At 33.0% G+C, this 7391-nt stretch overlaps 1 long non-coding RNA gene across 2 annotated transcripts; it reads left to right on the forward strand.

The window, feature by feature from the left end:
* Positions 1-213: 213 nt before the first annotated feature.
* LOC130246954 (uncharacterized) lies at positions 214-7089 on the forward strand. 2 transcript variants are annotated; one of them, XR_008839477.1, is made up of 5 exons: positions 214-471; positions 758-815; positions 1309-1443; positions 1542-1804; positions 6883-7089. It is a non-coding gene; the product is annotated as an uncharacterized LOC130246954 (long non-coding RNA). The 2 variants fall into 2 exon arrangements; XR_008839478.1 differs by having other exon boundaries at positions 1651-1804.
* The last annotated feature ends 302 nt before the right edge of the window (positions 7090-7391 follow it).

Consider the following 7391-nt stretch of genomic DNA (forward strand, 5'->3'; position numbering starts at 1 on the left):
TGCACTGCCAAGGGAACACAATTGTAAACATGAAGATCGCTAAAACTGAATTGTAAAAATAGTTTGAAAGCAAATTACACCTAGAGATGATCTTTAATGCTTTTTTTATTTTCAATAATTCCAACTTTGAATGTTAGAATGTTCTAAATGAATAGAACATATGGGGGATAAGTGGCAATAGCACAGAGCCAGGAACTCTTCTGCGCGAGTCAGCGGACTTGCGCGTGCTCATCATTTGAAATAAATAACGGACACAAAGCAACGGGCGGAACGGTAATCTGAAGGTAAGTACGTTATATTCGACGTTTCACATGTTTCATTAGTCGTTTTACTTATAATTTATGTTAAATGGAACTTTAGATGTGTAACGTTTTACATTTTTATTATTTTTAATGAACACTTAATCACTTTATACGTTTTTATGTCGCCCTGTATAGTGACGAGGTCATTGACAGCAGCTAATCTATGAAGGTAAATAATAGCTGTTTTGGTTATTTATTTGGCGATTTCAACAAAATTACTTCATTTTATGTCTTCATTGCTTTTTAACCTGTGTAAAAATATAAGAATGTCTGTAAAATCTGAATTAGCATAAAAAGATGCTCCTGCCCCGGCTATCGTTAAAGGCTAACGTTATGAGAAACGCTTCGCAAATAGCATTAACGGTACTTCGAGCTAACATTTTTTAACTTGTAATAATGCTAACAAAGTGAATCGCTGTCGGTTAACGGTTTTGTTGCTCTGTTTCTACATTTAGTGATGAACTCCTCGCCAGAGACGCTCCACAGCCTTGAATGGGGAAGCTTTGCCATTTCGTAAGTTGTCCACCCGACATGTCGCTAGTCAAGCTAATTATTTGTGGTTTCGTTCTGTTCCTGATTTCCTTTGTTCACAAACCATGCTTGTCTGTTTTTTTTTTTTCTGATTGTTGTGCTAGGTTCTGGTGTACGTTTTTTTTATTTTCCTGTTTATTAAAATTCATTTTGTCTACATCCTTCCCTTTCGATTCACGTTACTGCAGTTTACTCATAAAAGATAAAAAATGTTTGTAAACGCATTCATTAAAAAAATTATATCATTAAGCTTTTTATAACTTCACAAGGAAATGAACTCCAAACAAGATAATTGTATTTCTCACAAAATACCATGTAACTTAATATTCTGAGTGAGGAGTCAAAATTGTGGCAATTTTATGGTACAAATACTGTGGATTAAACATATAATTTACATTGGAATTGTACTTTGTAATAGTAGATACCAGGTGAGATGTCATGCTGAGTTATTTTTCTTATAACTTTTTAATGGCAGTTTCGCTGGAATCTTCAATTGAAAACATCAAGATCATTAACCTGTGTCAGCCTGGACAGACTTCTGTTTCAGTTCTGACTGCACCACACTAATCTCTCTGCTTATGTGGATCACTGACTACTATGTTCTCTGAAGGTATTCATTCATTCATTCATTCATTCATTCATTTTCTATTCGGCTTAGTCCCTTTATTAATCTGGGGTCACCACAGCGGAATGAACCTTTTTATGCAGCGGATGCCCTTCCAGCCTCAACCCATCTCTGGGAAACATCCACACACACTCATTCACTACAGACAATTTTAGCCTACCCAATTCACCTGTACCGCATGTCTTTGGACAGTGGGGGAACCCGGAGCACCTGGAGGAAACCCATGTAAACACAGGGAGAACATGCACAGAGACGCCAACTGACCCAGCCAAGGCTCGAACCAGCGACATTCTTGCTGTGAGGTGACAGCACTACCTACTGCGCCACTGCGTCGCAGACTCTGAAGGTATTACTGTAGTAAAACAACAGCACCCATGACTGAAGTTTTTGTTAGTGACCAGTATATTTGAAGTCTGAGAAAGTTTGTTTTTAGGAGTTGGAAATCTTTTTTCTTCTCTCTCTCAAACACACCAAACTTGTGCTTACAGTACAGTGTATTTACAATCTTTTAGCCATTTTTTATGGCTGTATTAAATACATTTTTATAAAAAAAATCTAAAATAATTGTCACAAAACAATGCACATTTGAATTTTAATGAGAATGAAAATTACTCAACAGGGCTCATCACTTAAGATTTTTTCTAATGGCATGGTGTGGCCAGCGGAAAAGATTTTTACTTGTCCTGCCAACTTTTTCTCTGGCCCACCAAAAAAATATAAAAGATAATTTTAAGCCACTTATTAAGATACGTTTTTAGCCACACGTTTAAAATTATGTGTCAAAAGAAGACAAATGTATAGTAGTCGTCCATATATTTACTCTTTTTATTGAGTAATATAACTTTATTTAACAATTCATATTTTAATAAAGGTTGAAGGTTCCAGATTACCAGTTAACTATTCATAAATTGAGAGTCTTATTAAATTATACTTAAACCGTAATAGTAAAAACAGTGTTATTGAACAGTACTTATTTTAATTTTTACCTTCACAAATTGTCAGTAGCCAGCACATGCTCTATTAGTGAGATTGTTAGTTGTAGAAATCAAAACCATCATGTTTTTAGCATTCTGCTATGAGCTTGGTGGAATTATCTTTAAATAGATATTAATAATCTGTTATTGACTTATTAAAGTGAATGCTTGCAAAAAGATTAAATATTTTTATCAGCAGAACTTTGGGTGCAATCACGTGATTCTGGTGACATAAAATTAAGATGGAGAGCAGGATGTAAAAAAAATGAATGGGAGACATAAAGGAAAGTCTGTATTTTTTTAATTTATACTATAATACAAAGGAGAAATAAATAGAAATATTATGAAGAGGACAGTTTTCTACTGAACTGAAATGAACCTGCCATTGACGTAACTACTGTAAGATACTCACATGAAAAAACTATAGTAAAAACATGTTTTTGAACCATACTATTGTTAATTGCTTGAATTAAAATGTTGTGTATATATATATATATATATATATATATATATATATATATATATATATATATATATATATATATATATATAATTTTTTTTTCACGGGAATAATGTTATCTTTCAGACATCATCATCATCCTCATCATGATTATCATTAGTATTATTAATATTATGATTAAATTAGGATTTTTTTCATTTCCTAATATATAATAAATTAATTTTATAATAAATAGCCTTATTATTATTATGATTTATATCTGATAGAATACGTGTTAACTTTGGTAAGTGATTTGTTTTAGAATAGGATATGTCATATTCTCAATAATATTAGTAAAGGAAACATAGGCTCTATATGTGGCATTAACATATATTTCAGTTAATATGGAAAGCGAGTGCATATTTTTAGCAAAACTAATATTGGATTTTATTTTAAAAGCGTGTGCGTGTAAAACAATATTATTTGCACAAATAAATGATGGGGTTCTCTAAAAAAGTAGTTTCTCCACTCCGTTTAGAACATCATTATGGGCCTTTTACGTTATAACTAACGTGGTTCAAGCGATGGATCTGTGACAGAGAAACTGCGTTTTGGGAAACATTCGTCATAGTTCTTTCCCCAAACAATACATTGTATGATAGTTCAGCGGTGAGTTACGTCGTTGTTTGAGAAACGCACCCCTGGTGTGTTATGAATTGCATGTTTTAAATGACAGCGATGCTACATTTAGTTTTTATTGTACAATATATATTATAACCCAGTACACAGTAAACTAATATTTTTTGAATGGGTTGCCTATTGGCGGCTTAACCGTTAAGCTTAAATAGGCTGAGCATATTTTTTGTTAATATTAAAACACATTAATACAAACTAGCCACCCTTTGATTTTTTTCGTTTCTGTGTATTTTTTATCAAATGAAAAATGCAATGAATTGTTTATTTTGGTTTTCATTTTATTAGGATTAATATAATTATTAGGCCACACAACTTCTACATATAACACTGGCTCTTGTGTTTTTACAGATAGAAAGACGTTTTTGGCTCAAATACATTTATGCCTGTTAATTTCAGTGCTGTATTTCAACAGATTTTGCAAAGGCTTCAGCTATTCTACCTGTCAGCTGGTACCTGCCTCAGTTTTGCGACTGTGTGGCGTCTGTATCAAGTGTCTGGATGACAGCAAAGAGAGTTAGATGAGATCAGACCTCAGATTTGATGTGTGGCCTCACGTCACAGTTTCTTTACTGCAATTTTGCAATATTGGCTCATCTAAATTAAAATTTTTTATTCGATTAAAAGCCGAAATATTGCCAGAGACAAAGCAACTTTCTGTTCAGTGATAACATACGCGCACACACAGGATACAAAAGAAGCTGAACTTCGGAAAAAGTGATCACTGCCGCGATGGTTGCTTTGTTTCTCTGCAGTTGGCTTATTAATGGCGCGGCATTGCTAAATCACTCGTTTTAATAATAAATAAGATTATTTAATAAATAGTAATAAATAAGATTGATAATAAATAAGATTATTTATTATTAAACATTGTAAGATAGTGGTCGCGTGATTTTTAAAATGAGAGTATGCGTTGCGCTTTATGGCTATTAATCTTAACCCGCGAAAAACCCATAGTTAAACATCAAGTAGGTGCGTTAAAGGTGCATGTATAAATTAGTTGTGTTGCCTCCAGATGCTGCCACCTTTGTCAGGCAAAGTTTGCAGATTGCCTCATTAAAGTTTTCAGGTTCTCTTTTTGCATTTGGTTTGAACCCAAAATATTGCCAAACAGGCGCTTTTGCATTACGTTTTAACACTAAATCGTCCGCCAATCTCTTTTTGTAAATTCGACTCCTCTCTTCTCCTCACGTGATAAATGAAATATGATGCATAGCTATGTTCAGATTATAATTATAGTGCAGGCTCTCGTCTTAAGTAAATTATTTAGAATTATATTTTGCATTTAATTCAAATAAATAATTAATAAAAAAAAAATACTTAAAAAAAAACAAGTGGTGGGACGGTGTCACGGTTGAAAAGTGATGCCACCGGTGTTGCGTCTTAAAACCGGTAACACCGTATAGCGTGCTGAGCCTAATTCAGCCTAGCTACATGTGAGAGGCTACTTTTTTTACAGAAGAACCCCATAATTTCTTTGTGCAAATTATATTGTTTTACACAAACACGCATTTAAATAAAATCCAATGTTATTTTTGGTTAAAACATGCACTCGTTTTCTATATTTACTGAAATATATGTAAATGGAACATATAGAGACTGCGTTTTCTTTACAAATATTATTGAGAATGACATATCTTATTCTAAAACAAATCACTTACAAAAGCTAACATCTATTCTAATATCATATATAAATCATATGAATAAATAAATACTAGGCGATTTATTATAAAATGAAATTTAATATTTATTATATTTTAGGAAATGAAAAATCTTGCGACCTCAGTTGGCTAACGATGGTTTTGGGAAACGCACCCTAGATCTCTGCACTATATGCCTAGCTTTAATCTCACAATTGTCATAATTTAATTATTTCATATTCTATTTAATTCTATTTCATATTATAAAATATCTAAATATGTGTTCTGAAGGTTGGAATGACTAGAGTGTTAGTAATTAATGATAAAAAGAATTTTCAGTTTTGATTAAACAAACAGTAAACAAATTCTTTCTGAGGCCCCCTTTGCCCCCCGTAGCGCCGGGCCTGATACTCGGCCTATATGCCTAAATCGAAAAAGCACTAAATAATTTATGAATTTATAAATTACACTGATTAATAACTATATATTACATTAAATTACTAAATTAGGCTATCTTATTTTTTATTAACACAAAAGTGATCAATGCCGCGCCACTGACAAGCCAACAGCAGAGAAACAAAGCAACCACCGTGGCACTTGCAGTGATCGGCTGTTTTTTTTGCACTTAATTATTATGCGTTTAATGTAAAAAAAAGAATCAATAATAAATAGGCTTACAAGAGTGTCCTAGCTGTGCGTGTGAAAACATTAAGTGAACATGCAGTGTTTGTGGAAAACATCTTTGCGAGGGAACTTTGCTGAGGTAACGCAAAAAACTTAAAAATATATTTTCCTTCCACCCAGTTTTTTTCTCACACCCATTTTTATGAAGGCAAAATGGCTAATTAGATGATTACAATAGAGAGTCGGCTGATTTGACTGTTTACACCAGTTAATAAGATGTTTTATTGATCGGATTGCATGTCATTTATAGATAAAATTATAATGCATAGGATCAGAAAATTGCACGTGAAAAAAGATCATGCAAAATGTTTTTATAGAATAAATGTATACATTTAAACTATTATAATTTATATTTAAAATGTACTATTATTTTTAGAGCGTATTAACACGAATGGCAGGTGTTCTTGATCGAAAAGCAGCAAAACTGTTGAATGCTGAGCTTGTGTCAGGCTGATGGTACGGAGTGACTTTCTGAGCATGTTGTTGAGTGATGCTTGGCTATCCAGCTGACAATTGGCAACTATGTAACATCATAATTAGAAATGCATGTTACTTTGTATAAACGTATCCATGTACTGTATGATGTGAGTCTAGTTACCAGCGTGAAAAACAGGTAGGAATAGAAACGTTTTATTACGTGTTTGAGGCCATACTATTTACTTTGACTTCAAAAGTGCAGTCAGTAGGCTACTTCAACTTTTACCAGAGTCGTTTTAAGCATCAGTATCACTTCATCTTGAGTAGGATGTGTGTACTTTCGCCATCTCTGTCCACTTCTTAAAAATAAATAATACATTAAAAAGTATGGTTAAATCAACTGTAATGTGTCCTTATACAAAAACGTGTGTGTAATGCAGTCAAAATAGCATTTATTATTGGAATGTCACGTTAATTTAAAAACAAGACTTTCTTAAAATAACACATCAGAAAACACATGTGACCGTAAGGATGCGCACTATATCAACTAAAACAGAATTTTTCTTTGTTATTGCAGTTGCAGCCAAAATGTGCGACACAACAGCCACATCATTTACAGGGCCGTGAGAGACCACCTGTACGGTCTGGCGGTGGCAGACGCAGAGCTGAAAACACTAATCTGATGCTTTTTTGTTGTTGTTGTTGTTGTTGTTGTGTTAATGTTAACTTGACCAATGCATGTTTTGTCATTACTTTTGTCTGCTGTACTATTTTGAGAGCAAATATTAGCCTAATAATTAATATTTTTATATTTATATAACAAAATGTTTAATTTATGAATTATGTAAAAATGTTCTAAAACGTTTATAAAGGTCTTTCTCAGAAACAAATTTCGACTTAAAATTGACTTATTTTCGACGACATGAAAAAGACGTCTTTTCATCTTTCACTTTTCCACCTGTTTTCCACATTGTTTGGACGTCTGACAATGTCGTCTTTTCGACGACATGAAAAAGACGTCTTTTCATCTTTCACTTTTCCACTTGTTTTCCACGTTGTTTGGACGTCTTACAATTACGTCTTTTC

The sequence above is a fragment of the Danio aesculapii genome, chromosome 19 (genome assembly GCF_903798145.1).
Source record: "Danio aesculapii chromosome 19, fDanAes4.1, whole genome shotgun sequence".
Taxonomy (NCBI): domain Eukaryota; kingdom Metazoa; phylum Chordata; class Actinopteri; order Cypriniformes; family Danionidae; genus Danio; species Danio aesculapii.